Here is a 16,636-nt window from a genome sequence, read left to right on the forward strand (position 1 = left end):
GTCTCTTCTTAAGAACCATTTTCTACTTAAGAACCCCAGCCCGAAAAAATTTCACAGGAAATTTGAGAGTGGCATGAAGGCCTGGCAAGTTTCCTGCCATTCCCCCCTTTAATCCCGGCCATCTTGGGTTTTCTGGGCTGCCAGAGCAGCCTTTTGGTGGTGCTTAAGGAGACTTTGGCAGCCCACAGTGAATGGAGCATTTTCCTTTCTCTGGGCACTTGGAGAGTGAATAAACCACTTCACTGTGGTGACTCCCTTGCACTGCCTTCCATACACCTGGCATGAGATTGCCTCCTCGAGTGTCTGGGCGTGGAAAGGCAAAAGGGGACACTTCGCCCCGGCCAGATCAACTTGACTTCAGCCAAACTGAGGAGTCACCACAGTGAGGGAAAGGCACCGGCTACAAAGTGAGTGAGTGAGAAGAGAGGGGAGCCCTTCAGCATGGGAAGGAAGAGGAAGCAGGTAGCAGCAGCAGCCGCCGCCTTTCAGTCAAAGAAGCGGGAGGATTCCCCCTCTCGCCCTCCAATGTTTCTCTCTCTGGCACAGTGTATGGGAGACAGCCTAGCGCCAGGTATACCCTCTTTTTTTTAAGCCTTAAAGTTTTGTATTTTTTTTATTCCCCTTACCTCTTCTTCCTTCAGCAGTGACTGTCCTCCTCCTCCTCCTCTTCTTCCTCCTCCTCCCACACAAATTCCAAGCTTTTATCTCTTTCCTAATGGGTTTGAATGCATTATTTGCTTTTACATTGATTCCTATGGGGAAAAATTGTTTCTACTTACAAACTTTTCTACTTAAGAACCTGGTCATGGAACGAATTAAGTTCTTAAGTAGAGGTACCGCTGTATTTATAGTTCAGGCTGAAATGAGAGGTCCTTGGTCCTCTCTGAACTTGGTTATTTTCTTGCAGAGAGTTCTTTACTCAAATGAAGTAATGTGTGGCACTGATGATTTTACTCCCCTCAAGAATAACAAGCAAGCCCAGAGAGCACCAAGGACTCCTCACCCCAACTAACAGCTGATCCTAGATGTAAATCACATATAAGAAAACAGCTCTGGAAAGAGAAAGCTCACTTGGCCACAGCATCTCTACTTTCCAGCTACTCTTCTCTTATTGAAATTTTGGAGGAGGGGATCTTTCCTCGTCCTCGCGTCAATTGAGGCACTCTGCCCTTTCTGCACCCCAGAGTTTGTTCCCATCCGTAGCGACCTCCCATGACAAACTGGTACAAGAAGAATCCAGAGCAAGTTAAGGCATGCACCTCCATCACTGGGCGGTCTTTTAAAACAAATATAGTCATGTGGTTTGGAGAAAAGACCGACAAGCAATAGTGATTATCCCGGCGATCACTTGCCAGGCGGGAAAGTCTGGCTTGGCGAAAAGCCATTTTTCCCGCTATCCTAACGTGTCTGAAAGTGCGCGCAATTAGATATTTTATCCGAAAACGGAAAAGAGCAACGCTCACGCCACGCCACTTCTAAGGAGTTCCCAGACCTCGAGATTCCCCCTCCCGCCGGCACTCCCTCCTCCGGGCGGTTGCCGCTGTGCCTTCGCCTTCAAAGCGGTCGGCTGCCTTTCTTGCGAGCGGGTGTTGCAATTCGAGACAGAGTGCGCGGCCAGGGCTGGAAGGGATCGGGACTGCTCCCGAAGAAGAAGGAGGGAGCGAAGGGGACAGAGGAGGAAGGCCACGCTTCCACTAGCGCCTGGTCCCGAGTCTGGGCGCTCCATCGGGCTTTGCCACCGGCCTGAGCGACGTGAGCCGGGAAACATTCGGCGCCTGGCGTACCTTAGGGCAAAAGGGAAGGCGAAGCATTGCCAGACAAGCGTCAGATCGTTATTCCTGAGTTCCATTTTGCAGCTGTAGAAAAGGGGCCGTTTCTTCTTAAAAACAGTTCTTGGGACTGCCTTTGAAGCTCTCCGATTGAGTTGGAGCAGGACAAGTTCTTTCCGCCTTTCCAAGATTGCCGGGACTTCTTAACAGGGTCCCTCCATCCATTAGGTGGCAGATCTCGAGCAGAGAGGAGAAAGGTGAGTGGAGGAAGTATTGACTTTACACTTGAAAACGACCGCAATATCTCTCGCTAGGCTATCTCTCTCCCTCGCTTTAAGTAGTTAGAAGCAAACACATTTCTTCTCCCATCCACACCCAGGAAACAGAATATACAACAGGTGTAAGGACTGCTCTGCACTATGGTGAAGAATGTCACAGCCACAAAGCTGCAGACATGAAGAACAATTTGGAAGGGATACTCCACTCTCAAAACCTATACAAATTCAGCCTTTGCCTGTATCGGGCTCTTTAGGTAGAAAGGAGTTCTTAATACTTGTTTGTTGTTTGAACATTGCTGAAAATGTGGACCGATCAGGAAAATCTGAGCAGCCCACTAGCTGTAAATTAAAATTAAATGATATTTATAGTTGCTTGGGTAGAAAAAGTCTCTGGCTCTGTAGAAGCCAACTTGATTGTGTAAATATAAAGTGTGCGGTGGTGTAACTGAAGCATTGTAGAAGTGTTTTCTTAGTGGACTTAATAAGTCACTTTGTTCCCATTATTTATACATATTGCCACAGTGGGTCCATTTTAATGGGATAGAATAAAAATGCTGAACTTGTGATCGCAATTACTCTTCAGTAGAAAACTAGTCTTATGGAATCCATGAGCGGAATCTACTTTTTACCTCAGCATCATATGCAACACATGCTTAGTTTTGTCATGTATGAATCCTAAAAGCAAACTGAATCATGTTCATGTCACTGATTTTACTTGGAAATTGAGACCAAACTAATCTCAACTGGAATGGATGTGGCATATAGTCCATTCTGTAAGTGTTTAGAGAAGAATATGACTCCATGTGATGTACAGGTTTTATGTATATACAATCATGGCTGCCATTGTCCTGACATGAGTCAGCTGAAGAAGAGGGCAAAATGGGAAAAGCAATTGGAATAATTCCTGAAACACTGACCTGAAGTCCAGGGGAACATATCTAAAACATAATCAACCTATGTAAAATAACACACAGTCAGACTAACATTCCTCATTCATTGATCTAGCTAGTTATTTGGGGGGTTTGGGGGGGCGGGGGAGATGCAATAATATGTTAAACATTCAGGATCTATCCTGGTATGCTCAAGTGTGGCTTAATCCTTTTCTGAAATCCAGGATAAAGTCTATTCAATTCATTGTCCAATTTAGTATAATGGTTTCTGTTAGATGGGGTGAATGGAAGAGGCCAACAAAAGTGGCTTCAAAACAACAGCTTTTTATTAATTTAAACATGCCTGGGATAAACATATATCCATCCTAAGATAAAATACAGGAAATAGGATAAGGGCAGACTAGATCAGTGTTTCTCAACCTTGGCCGTTTGAAGATGTGGGGAATTCTGGGAGTTGAAGTCTGCACATCTTCAAACGGCCAAGGTTGAAAAACACTGGACTAGATGGACCATGAGGTCTTTTTCTGCTGTCAATCTTCTATGTTTCTGTGTTTCTATTTGGTGACTATTTACAACTCAGCAAAGGCTCGGTCTGACAGCCAGCCTTTTTACAGGGAGCTGCCAGACAATCTAGTCAATCAGCAGCCAGTATTTTCCCTCCAGAATGGAGGACCTGACTGAAACCTATGTGGTTCAATCTAAGAATGTAACACCTCTCCACTCTTAGTTGGGCTAATCCAATGTGTGACAGGGTCACGCAGATAGGTAGGGCATCAGCAGCGGGCTGCACATTTGCATACTATCACCCATATGCAATGCGTGCATGACACCCCTGGATAACCCCCCCTCCCCATGCATCTACCTGAAGAGGGCCTCCAGAGATTGAGGGAGACCATTTTCATCCTCCCAGAGACTCAAAGAAAGCCTCCAGAGCCTGGGGATGTGTTCCACTCCCTGCACATGCACGACACATACCCCAAAATCAACTGGCTGATGGAAGGCACACGCACGGTAGAGCTGAGCTCAGCATTGGCTTGCATGCATGCAGAGAGTGCTCTGTGTGCCACCTGTGGCACTTGTGCCATTGGTTTGCCATCATGGCTATAGGGATTTCCCAATGTGCATGGTTGATGGGCTCTAGGATCCCTTGGCCAATTAGCTTGTCCAATTCCAATTTTTGGTTGGAGGGGGAGAGGAGGCCTCAGGGTTTAAGCCGAATTAGCGCTACATTTGGGTCCAAATTGAATGAAATTGGAGTCCCTTTATACATACCCAAACTCCCTCAGAATGTCTTCTGTGGTGCTGTCAGTGACGGTGTTGATTCCAGTCACCCCCATGCTGAGGGCTTCGAACCGTTTCAAGCTCAGCAGACTTGCAAGGGAACTGCTGACCCCTGTCAATGTGAGGGAGCCGTTGAAATTCTTGAATTGCACCTGAAAGATGCAGCAGCAATGACTATATATTATATTTATTCTTGTAAGCTGCCCTGAGTCCGCGAGGAGAAGAGTGGCCTATAAATCTAATAAATAATAATAATAATAAATAATAATCACTGGAATGCGGTTGCCTTGGTAGTCAATCAGACTCAGCTCTTGGTGCCACAGTTGTTTCTTCTGGATTCCCGGAATTGCTTGTTGCACTGTGGCCTAGTATACGATGGTGAGATTGTGTCAATCTTCATGCTGCATGGTAATCCCTCAAGCAGGATGGTGACTCACAGATTCTTTCAGTGTGGCGTGGTTTCTTGCTGGATTGTCATTTGGCAGGCCTCAGTCATGCTGGTCCACTTGGTTCTCTGTCACGACTGCCAACCACCGTGTTGAGGCTACTTAGCGTAGCCAGACTTGCTCGGTGCTGGTTATGTTACCTGTGGTGAAGACAGCTTGGCACAGCAAACTCTTGCTAGTTGACCATGTTGATGTGGTGATGGTGCCCTCCACAGCTGGCACATGGTGAAAATCTGTCATTGGGTGCATTTTGAATTGAAGATGGCAAACTTCCTCATCACTGTCAGGTGAGAGATCTTGTGCCAAACTTTCGTGATGCCATGCCAACCTTCTTTTGTGCACTTTTTAGGCTGCTTGGTTGTTGTAGTGCCTCACTTGACTTAGTGGATGCCTTGGCTGCCCTGGCCTTGTCCAGCACAATCTGGAGAGGGAGGGTGGTCTTTGAAAGTAACCTCAATTGGAGGTTTGTTTGTTTGTTTGTTTGTTTCTTTATTTATGTATTTATGTATTTATGTATTTATTTATGTATTTATGTATGTATGTATGTATGTATGTATGTATGTATGTATGTATGTATGTATGTATGTATTTATTTATTTATTTATTTATTTCGACTTCTATGCCGCCCAATCCTGAAAGACTCAGGGCGGCTTACAGCAACAATATAAATACAAAAGGATAAAAAGAAGTCAAATTTAAAATCTAAAAATTTATAAAACCCTAATTAAAAACTCATAAATTAAGCAATCACAACAACATACATACAAAACATTCATGCGGTTTTGCCATGAAAGTTGTTAATTCATGGCCCCTCAGGCCTGCTGGCAAAGCCAGGTCTTAGTGGCCTTGTGGAAAGCCAGCAGGGTGGGAGCAGTACAAACACTGGGGGGCAGTTGATTCCATAGAGCCGGGGCAGCAACAGAGAAGGTTCTTCCTCATGGCCCTGCCAACCTGCATTGCTTAGTCAACAGGACCCGGAGGAGGCCGACTCTGTGTGCTCTTATTGGTCTCTGGGAGGTATGTGGCAAGAGACGGTCTCATAAATGGTGAGTCAGTCCCGTTAATGTCCCAAATTCCACAGATCACTCAGTTGAGTAATAGCTCATCTAGATCATGAAACTCACAATGGGCAGCAGTCTTGCACAGCATGGCAACATATTCATTATATGGACTCCCCCTCCTTCTGATTCCACAGATTGAAGGCGTGCTGCCACAGAAATTTGGAGGGTTTTGGGGCATAATGGATCTAACATTGTCTCTAGGGCGGACCAGGTTACCGTCTGGATTGGCATTGGTTCGACAAGTGCCTGGGACTACTCAAGCATATCTGTGCAGCAGTAACTCAGAAAGATCAATCATTTGCAGTTGTCCAATAGGCCAAAGAAGTCACTTGTCTACATGAAGCATTCAAAGTGAGTCATGTAGGTGTCCCAGTGCTCCCCTGTTGGGGTGAAATGACTTGGCGGGCATGTGTCGTCATGTTGGCTGAGTTGGCTATTTTTGAAGACTTACTGCCCTGGGCTCGATTGCGAGGTTGCCAGCTCTTTTCTGGCCTATCTGCTTTCTAAATCCATCCTTGTCGCCAGATAGGGTAAATGGAAGAGGCAAACAGAAGTGGCTTCAAAGCAACACCTCTTTATTTGACAACTATTTACAACCCAGCAATGGCTCTGTCTGACAACCATTTGCCAGATAGCCTAGCCAATCAGCAGCCAGTATTTTCCCTCCAGAATGGAGGACCTGATTGAAGCCTATATGCTTATTACATAAGCTTATATAATAGATAATAATAATGAATATATAATAAGTAATACTATATAATAAATATTGTATTGTATTGTATGATTATGTTACATTATATTAAATACATAATAAACTTATGTAATGGTCATCTTTTGAATGTTTAACATGAGATAGAAACATAGAAACATAGAAGTCTGACGGCAGAAAAAGACCTCCTGGTCCATCTAGTCTGCCCTTATACTATTTTCTGTATTTTATCTTAGGATGGATATATGTTTATCCCAGGCATGTTTAAATTCAGTTACTGTGGATTTATCTACAACGTCTGCTGGAAGTTTGTTCCAAGGATCTACTACTCTTTCAGTAAAATAATATTTTCTCATGTTGCTTTTGATCTTTTCCCCAACTAACTTCAGATTGTGTCCCCTTGTTCTTGTGTTCACTTTCCTTTTAAAAACACTTCCCTCCTGGACCTTATTTAACCCTTTAATATATTTAAATGTTTCGATCATGTCCCCCCCTTTTCCTTCTGTCCTCCAGACTATACAGATTGAGTTCATTAAGTCTTTCCTGATACGTTTTATGCTTAAGACCTTCCACCATTCTTGTAGCCCGTCTTTGGACCCGTTCAATTTTGTCAATATCTTTTTGTAGGTGAGGTCTCCAGAACTGAACACAGTATTCCAAATGTGGTCTCACCAGCATTCTATATATCGGGATCATAATCTCCCTCTTCCTGCTTGTTATACCTCTAGCTATGCAGCCAAGCATCCTACTTGCTTTCCCTACCGCCTGGCTGCACTGTTCACCCATTTTGAGACTGTCAGAAATCACTACCCCTAAATCCTTTTCTTTTGAAGTATTTGCTAACACCGAACTGCCAATACAATACTCAGATTGAGGATTCCTTTTCCCCAAGTGCATTATTTTACATTTGGAAACATTAAACTGCAGTTTCCATTGCTTTGACCATTTATCTAGTAAAGCTAAATCATTTACCATATTACAGACGCCTCCAGGAATATCAACCCTATTGCACACTTTAGAGTCATCGGCAAATAGGCAAACCTTCCCTACCAAACCTTCCCCTATGTCACTCACAAACATATTAAAAAGAATAGGACCCAGAACAGACCCTTGTGGCACACCGCTTGTAACCTGTCTCTGCTCAGAATACTCACCGTTAACAATAACTCTCTGATGTCTACGCTTCAGCCAGCTGCAAATCCATTGAACTATCCAGGGATTAAGTCCAATCTTCACTAATTTATCTATCAGCTCTTTATGTGGAATCGTATCAAAGGCTTTGCTGAAGTCCAGGTAGGCAATATCCACGGCACCACCTTCATCCAACACCTTTGTGACATAGTCAAAGAAATCAATGAGATTAGTCTGACATGATTTGCCTTCAGTAAAGCCATGCTGATTTGGGTCCAATAAGTTATTGTTTTTTAGGTGCTGATTTATCCTCTTTTTGAGTAGAGTCTCCATCATTTTAACTACCACTGATGTCAAGCTAACTGGCCTGTAGTTACCAGCTTCTTCTCTACTGCCCTTCTTGTGGATAGGCACAACACTGGCCATTCTCCAATCCTCAGGAACTTCTCCTGTTAACAAGGATTGGTTAAACAAATCAGTCAGGGGGGTAGCAATGACAGATCTGAGTTCTTTAAGAACTCTGGGGTGGATGCCATCTGGACCCATTGCCTTATTTATCTTTAATCGTTCAAGTTTTTCTAAGACATCGGCTTCTAAGATCACTGGAGCTGAATCCGTACAGCTGGAAGCAATGCTATATCCCTCCATAGTATTATTTTGTAAGATGTCTTTTGAGAAAACTGAACAGAAGTAGCTATTGAAATGGTCAGCGATCTCCTTATTCCCATTAATGCATGTATTATTCCCGGTACTAAGCTTCGTGATGCCGCAGTTTTTCTTCTTCTTATCACTAATATATCTGAAGAAGGTTTTATCCCCCTTCTTTACTGATTTGGCAATTTCTTCCTCTTTTGAGGCTTTAGCAGCATATATTATCTGTTTTGCCTCCTTCTGTCTCATTTTATACACCTCCCTATCAGCTATACTTCCAGACTCTTTATACCTCCTATAGGCAGCCTTTTTTTCATTGTCTATAGCCCTTACATCATTGCTAAACCATAGCGGTTTCTTCTTCCTTTTACCTTTAGTTATTTGTCTTACATACAGTCCAGTGGCTTTTAAGATGGCCTTTTTAAATACAGTCCACTGGGTGCTCACTCCTGCCAATTTATCCCTCCCCTTTAATTCATTATCTAAATATTCCCCCATTGCATTAAAATTTGTTTTTCTGAAATCCAATACTTTGGTTGTATTATAGGATTGCTCACAATGAGTTTTTAAATCAAACCACAAACATAGATGGTCACTGCAACCTAAATTTTCTCCCACCTTGACCTCTGAAACCCAATTCCCATTCGTAAAAACTAAATCTAGAATATTCTCCCCTCTTAACCAGCTGTGCCAGAGCTGCTCCTGTAAAGGCCTCTACTATATTCTTACTTTTGCATGTAAGGGCACTGGGGATATTCCAGTCAACATCAGGCATGTTGAAATCACCCATAACCACAATATCTCCCTTTAGTGCCATTTGGGTAATTTCATCCACCATCTTGTTGTCATATTCCTCAGATTGCCCTGGAGGCCTATAGATCACTCCAATTCTAATGACAGAACCTTTTTTATTTTGCATGCAAATCCAGAGAGTCTCCAGATCTTGACATGTATTTTGAATTAGTGTTGTTTTTAGACTTTCTTTAATATAAATGGCTACTCCACCTCCCCTTCTCTCTATTCTATCCTTCCTATGCAGTGTATATCCTGGTATGGATATTTCCCATTCATTAGAATCCTTAAACCATGTCTCAGTTATGGCAACCAGATCCAAATTATCTCTAGATATTATGGCCATTAACTCACAGAGCTTGTTGCTCAAGCTTCGAGCATTCGTGCACATTACCCGAACAACATTATTTTCATTATTAGTTTGCCCCTTATCATCCACAACTACATCTATTTTATTTGCAGCTCCCTTTTCATAAGCTTCCAAAAACTGATTTATCCTCATTGGTCGGGGACAGAAATCACCCACATCAGTTACATCTCTGTCCCCTTTACCTAGTTTAAATGCCTGTCCAAGAAAGTTCTGAATTCCTCACTGAGCACCTGGGTACCTCTGTATGATGGATGCAAACCATCCCTCTTAAACAACTCCCTATTAGACCACCTACTGACATCATGACTTACATAGCCAAAACCTTCAGCTTTACACCACTGCCTTAACCATACATTAAACTCTCTGATACACGTTGTTTTATCCTCTTGGCCACAAACCGGTAACACCTCTGAGAAAGTCACTGAATCAGTTATTTTACCCAGCTCCACACTTAGACATTGAAAATCTCTTTTTACTACATTAACATTTCTCTGGGACAAATCATTTGTGCCAAGATGCACCACCACATCAACGTTATTACCTTTACTCACAGCCTTGACAATGTTTGTAATCCGCCTCCTGTCCCTGATGGCAGTGGCCCCTGGGAGACACCTCATCTCCTTCACCGCATCCTTACTCTGTCCCAAATCAACACCTCTAACAGTCGAATCACCCACAAGAAAAATGTGTCCTCTTTTTATTTCTACTAACTGCACTTGATGGTTTGGTGACACTATGTACCTCACTTAGAACAACTTCCCCTTTGAACATCCCCTCATTCTCTGCCTGAGGGACCTTGCTAATATCTCCAACATCCTTACTATTTAAATCCGCAAGAACATTATAGGAATTCGATACAGAGAGACCAAAATTGCTATGTTTTTGCTCAACTGCACGCAATCTTCCTGAACCAACAGTTGTCCACACAGCCCTCCTCCTCGGGGGGCGCTGTGGAAGTGGAGGCTGCACACATGGCTGAATTACAGCACGTGGCTGGGACAATCTTTCCACTTCAGACTGCAAGCTACAAACTAAGGACTGCAATCTAGAGATCTCGCCATCTATCCTAGATGTCCTTATGCAAAGAGGGCAGTACCCCAAGTTCCATAAGGTACTACGGAAGACAACAGCCAAACAAGTGTTACACTGCACCAAGCCAGTCATCTTAACAATGTATTGAAATACAAGTAGTTAGCAAGAAAATCCACAACCCCTATTGCTACCAAACTTTGCTGATTTTGGTTTATAGTTATATGATTCGCCGCCGTTAGGCGCGCGGGCCACTACCTTCCTCTCTCCTTCTCTGTGATCTGAAAGTGCAACTTAAAATGGCTTTTTCCTGCCTTTTATCCTTCCCAGTCTAATCCTGCCCCAGCCTAATCTGATTGAACACAATATTTGCTTCTCATTCCCAATAGATGAGTTTAGTCCTAAAACTGGAAAATTGAAAAAGGAAGATGCCTGATTTGAAAGGATTGAAAGGATACACTGTTCAAAAAAATAAAGGGAACACATAAATAATACATCCTAGATCTGAATGAATGAAATATTCTCATTGAATACTTTGTTCTGTACAAAGTTGAATGTGCACAACAGCGTGAGAAATTGATTGTCAATCAGTGTTGCTTCCTAAGTGGACAGTTTGATTTCACAGAAGTTTGATTTACTTGGAATTATATTGTGTTGTTTAAATGTTCCCTTTATTTTTTGAGCAGTGTACGTTTATTTCCTTTGCAGTTTGCACACCTATTACTATGTTGCTCTATTTTTTTAGTTGTCTCACAATGGGTTACTTCAGGTGAGGCAAAGTACAGAAGGAGAATGTAATGTTTCATTTTCTGAAGAAAACATATTTTTTAGTTTCCTTCTATATTTTAGGTTAATGAATACAAGTAAGTAGTGACTAATATAGATACCATGTCTAGCTAAACAGGTTTTTCAGTATGTTTAAGGATAAGATTAAAGGATGTATTGGTAATAGGATATAATACAACTTCAAAGCTTTATGAAAGAGAAAGAAATTATTCATTAATAGGAAAAAATTGAGTGAAATGTGAAGTGACTCGAGACAGCACGTAAAGAGACGGTTCGCTTTATTTCTCAGCTCTTTAGAAGTGACTACCAGCTGGAACGCGTCTCAGCTGGAGCCGGCAAAACCGGCTCTATTTATACACAAAGTTCCCGCTCAAACGCGAGCTGTCAGCGCCGCAGCCAATCAGGCGCAACCTATTTACATAGTCTGCCTAGAGACAGTTTACATGGCAATACTCTGAGGCAATACACTTAATATTCAACACCCCTCCCCTCCTAGACAAAAAAAACCATACAGATTATACAGAAAGCCATGTGACATATTCATCCAATCGGTGAGGTCTTTGGGTGTTTCTTGTGGACCTGCGCAATTCAGTTAGTCCTTCGTCGCAGGCATGGAAGGAGGTCGATTCGCTAGTACCTCCTCTGGACTCCGAAGGCCCTGGTTGCCCTCCGAGGCCCAGAGTTGAGTGGGCTGGCACATCTCCGACCTCCGTTGACGAGGATGATTCCGGGAGGCTGGCCGAGCGGCTTCGGATGGGTGAGTCCAGATTTAAGTCTGTCCATGTTGGCGTTGCGTTGTTTTCCATCGGTGGGCCTGCGTGTGCAATCAGCGGGTTAACGGTAGCATTTGCCCCAGTTTCTGGGCACCTTCTTAAATGATCGATGTGCCTAGTCCATACTCGGCCATCGTTCAAAGAAATCAAATAAGTTTTTGGTGCTTTTTGTTGGATAACAGTGCCCTTAAACCACTTTGGCCCCCCATCAAAATTCCTTGCGAATACACATTGCCCCATATACATATGCCTCTCAACATTATCAACATTATTATGTACATAATTCTTTGTACAATACAGAGGATTTAATCTGTCCAAGGTTGATCTGAGCTTCCTGCCCATTAAAATCTCTGCTGGGCTTCTATTTGTTCTTGAATTTGGAGTCATATGTTGTGCCAATAAAAATTCATCAAGGTGCTCTTGCACCTCCCCAGGGCCAGCCCTCTTCAATGCTTCCTTGGCAACTCTTACGTATCTCTCTGCCAATCCGTTCGCCCATGGCGAAAAAGGAGAAATGAGGGCATGCCTTACCCCTAACTGATCCAGGAAGAGTTCAAACTGTCTGGCTGTCAGTTGGGGCCCATTGTCGGAAACCAACACATCTGGGTAGCCATGCGTGGCAAAAAGGTGGCGTAACGCTTTAATAGTAGAGCATGTGGTGATGTTATGCATTAATATTATTTCGACCCACTTAGAATATGCATCTACCACGATTAGAAAATATTTAGAATCAATGGGACCAGCAAAATCTATATGCAGCCTAGACCACGGGCCCTGGGGTGACTCCCAGTCCATAGGTGTTGTTTTTGGGGGTTTAGGCCGTGACTCCTGGCAAGGGTCACACTTTGACACCCAACTCTCAATGTGGCCATCAAGCCCTGGCCACCAGAAATGGCCCCTTGCTAACCCCTTCATCCTCACGATGCCTGGATGGCCCACATGTAGCATGGTTAAAACCTTAGATTGCAGAGTTTCAGGAATTACAACCCGGTCGCCCCATAACAGGCACCCCTTAACAACAGAGAGTTCTAACCTTTTACTTTTAAAATCAGACAAGTCTGTCCCCAAGTTTTCATTATTCCACCCTTTGAGAACACAATTTACAACTTTAATGAGAATGGGGTCTTTAGCTGTATGCTCGGCTACCTCCTTGGCAGTAGTCATTGGGTTATCAGTCAACTCTATTAATAAGACATCAGCGGATGGGGCAGGATCCTCTACTAAGTCGGGAATGGGGCATCTGCTAAGGCCATCCGCATGGTTGATGGTTGTTCCTCCCTTATGAATTAGTTCATATTGATATCCTGCCAAGAATATTCCCCACCTTAGTAAGCGGGGGGACATAAAAGGTGGAGTTGGTCTGTCTGGGGCTAGAAGGCCTAACAAAGGTTTGTGATCTGTTACTAATTGGAATTTTCGACCAAAAATGTAATTGTGGAATTTCTTTACTCCTGAGACTAATGCTAACGCCTCCTTGTCTAGCTGACTGTAGTTCCTTTCTGTGCTAGACAGGGTCCTGGAGAAAAATGCGATAGGGGCCTCTGTACCGTTAGGCAGTACATGAGCCAGTACACTACCCACCCCGTAAGGGGAAGCATCGCACGTAAGACGTAGGGGAAGTAATGAACTGTACTGTACCACTACGCTTTTGGACGTTAATAGACTTTTTATTCGGGTAAATGCTTCACTCTCAGTTTTCCCCCATTGCCAGGGAACTTCCTTCTGCAGCAGCCGGTGGAGGGGTTCCGCTGCTGTGGCCTTCTGCCTCAAAAAAACAGAGTAAAAATTGAGTAATCCCAAAAAAGCTTGTAATTCAGACTTAGTTTTTGGCTCGGGAGCGTTTTGTATTGCCCAAACTTTCTCGCTAGTGGGATGAATTCCTTCGCCATCAATAGTGTATCCCAGAAAATTAACACTGCTGGTTCCCCATACACATTTCCCTGGTTTAACCCTAAGGCCTTTGTCCTGTAGCCTAGTTAGAACTTGTCTTATTCTAGCATTTAATTGGGCCTGATCCTTTCCAGAAATTAAAATGTCATCAAAGTATGGTATAGTTCCTCCTATTCCAGTGAGGAGGCGTTCCATCAAACTCTGGAATATCCCCGGGGCTACACTAACCCCAAATTGCAATCGTGTGCAACGGAACGCTCCCCTATGGGTGACAATGGTTTGGAAATATGATGTAGGTTCGTCTACGGGAAGCTGTAGGTAAGCCTGGGCCAGGTCAATCTTTGCAAACACCTTCCCCTCCCCCAAGGAATGTAGTAAGTGTTGTACAACAGGTATGGGGTATGGGTGGTGTTGTAAGGCTCTGTTCAGGGTTGACTTGTAATCTGCGCACACACGTAACGAGCCATCTGGTTTGAGGGGAGTGACAATTGGTGTTTCCCAGGCCGCTTGATCAATTGGCACTAGAATACCCTGATGGATGAGTTTGTCTAACTCAATATCTAGTTTGGGTAACAGAGGTAGAGGGACTCTCCGTGCTTTGAGCCGGATTGGAGGCACCTTAGGGTCTAGTGAGAAAGATATTGGTGGCCCTTTATACGTTCCTAGAGTTGGACTGAATACATTTGGAAACTCCTTGACAAAATCCGGATTGTCAGAATGTGTAATTGTGTGGATTCCAGAAATCCCTATTCCCAATGGGTCCATCCAATCTAAGCCTAAAAGGGAATGAGTTTGCCCTGACACAATTAGTAATGGGAGATCACCCTTAAAACATTTGTATACAATTGGTACATTTACAATGCCTAAAACAGGAATTAATTGCCCTTGAAAATCCTTAATACGTAAATCAGAATGCATTAAGTTATGTTTGTTAACATGAGGCATATACAGTTTAACCTTTGTCCAAGGCATAATGCTATAACGAGAACCAGTGTCCAGTTCCATCTGGCATGGTTTAGCATTTAACAGCAAAGAAATGTTAATTTTTGTTTTGTTGGTTGTTACCGTATTAATAGTGATGGTTTGAGTACCTCTTATGTAGTCGCGGTTATAGTTTGAGTGCTTGTTTCGGCCGAAGGAACGGAAGCCTCTATTCCCTCGGGTTTGGTTGTTGAATCTGGCAGCCCTTGTAGAGGAGAAGGTGTCCTCAGGAGTTGGGGCTCTGCAAGCGGCCGCAATGTGCCCACGGCGGCCGCAACGGCGGCAATCAGCGTCCCGGAAGGGGCATTGATGGCGGGGATGGTTGCCGCGGCACCCGGAACAGGGAAGAATTTGACGTGGAGGTCTTGACGCTTGGAGGTGGTCTTGTCGGATTAGGAAGCAGTCGTCTTCGGGGTGTGGAGGTGTAGTTGCTTCGGAAGGAGAGTTGGCTTGTTGAGGAGGCGAATAGATGTGAGCCACGACTTCCTGTTTATCGTTTTGCTTGAGTTCTCGAGCAGCTGCTTCAGCGACTTCAGCTGTCTGGGCGAGTTTTATTACGTTTTGAAGTGAAGGCTCCTCTTCGGTCAGGAGCTTGTTTCTCACCGTAGAGTTTTTCATCCCGAAGATGAGGGCGTCAATTAAGCGCGCTTCCGGGTTTTCAAACCGGCACTTTGACAGCACGGCTCTGAGGCGCGTCGCGTATTGGTTGATAGACTCTCCTTCAAGTTGTCCCATTCTGGAGAACTGGTGGCGGTAGACGATCGGCGGCTTTGTCGGTTTGAAATGGTCGGAGAGCTTTGTCTTCAGGGAGTCCCAGGAAACGGAATTCACCGGAGTCGGGTCGGTCAACGTCTGGGCGAGATCGAACATTTCTGTGCCGCAGTAGTTTAAGAAGATTGCTCTCTTCCGATCGGCATCGGCGTTTCTCATGCCCGCAGCCTCGAGGAACACTTCGAACTTCGCTAGATAAGCGTCCCATGTTGTCTTCTCCGGGTTGAAGTAGTCTGGAGCTCTCCCGACCGGCAAGGGATCCATTGCGGCAGGCGCAGGCTCGTTCTTCCGTCGTCGCCAGGTGAAGTGACTCGAGACAGCACGTAAAGAGACGGTTCGCTTTATTTCTCAGCTCTTTAGAAGTGACTACCAGCTGGAACGCGTCTCAGCTGGAGCCGGCAAAACCGGCTCTATTTATACACAAAGTTCCCGCTCAAACGCGAGCTGTCAGCGCCGCAGCCAATCAGGCGCAACCTATTTACATAGTCTGCCTAGAGACAGTTTACATGGCAATACTCTGAGGCAATACACTTAATATTCAACAAAATGTATTTTGAAGTCCCTTTTATATAAGTTGCCACTAAACTAGGTGGAATATAAAATTTGAAGTTAAATATAAAAACAATCAAGTGAAATACAAAACAATCAAGCAGAAGACAATGTCCAAATCAAGCAATTATGGAAGAGAAAGCCACACTGTAAAAACTAGAGTTGCTCTGGATAGTGAAATGTGGCATTTAAATTTAATAAATAAAAAATAAACATTGGCAGGAGAAGTAACTGTAACTTTTCATTCATTGGAAGCCAACGGGAGTTAAAAGAGCCGCTTTCTCGCCGCTGCTGTGGTCCGGTGGACCCCCTTTGCACCTGGCCATGCAGAGAGCCCCAGCGGCCGAGAGCCCCAGCGCCGAGCCGATCCCCCGGGGACCCCCCTCAATGCCATGAGGATTCCCTCAGCACAGCTGCCTGCCTGGCGTGGAACCGGCCCAGAGCTCCAGCGCCATGAGGATTCCCCCTGCACACCAAGA

The 16,636-nt window shown here is 44.2% G+C and overlaps 1 protein-coding gene across 1 annotated transcript in view; it reads left to right on the top strand.

Annotated features, from left to right (window-relative positions):
- Positions 1-1,933: 1,933 nt before the first annotated feature.
- ADGRG2 (adhesion G protein-coupled receptor G2) overlaps positions 1,934-16,636 on the top strand; it is an 82,217-nt gene continuing 67,514 nt past the window's right edge. The window contains exon 1 of the mRNA XM_070750741.1: positions 1,934-2,026. The gene's annotated coding sequence lies outside the window, so the exon portion shown is untranslated. The remainder of the gene's footprint in view (positions 2,027-16,636) is intronic.

Source organism: Erythrolamprus reginae, chromosome 4 (assembly GCF_031021105.1).
Source record: "Erythrolamprus reginae isolate rEryReg1 chromosome 4, rEryReg1.hap1, whole genome shotgun sequence".
Lineage (NCBI taxonomy): Eukaryota > Metazoa > Chordata > Lepidosauria > Squamata > Dipsadidae > Erythrolamprus > Erythrolamprus reginae.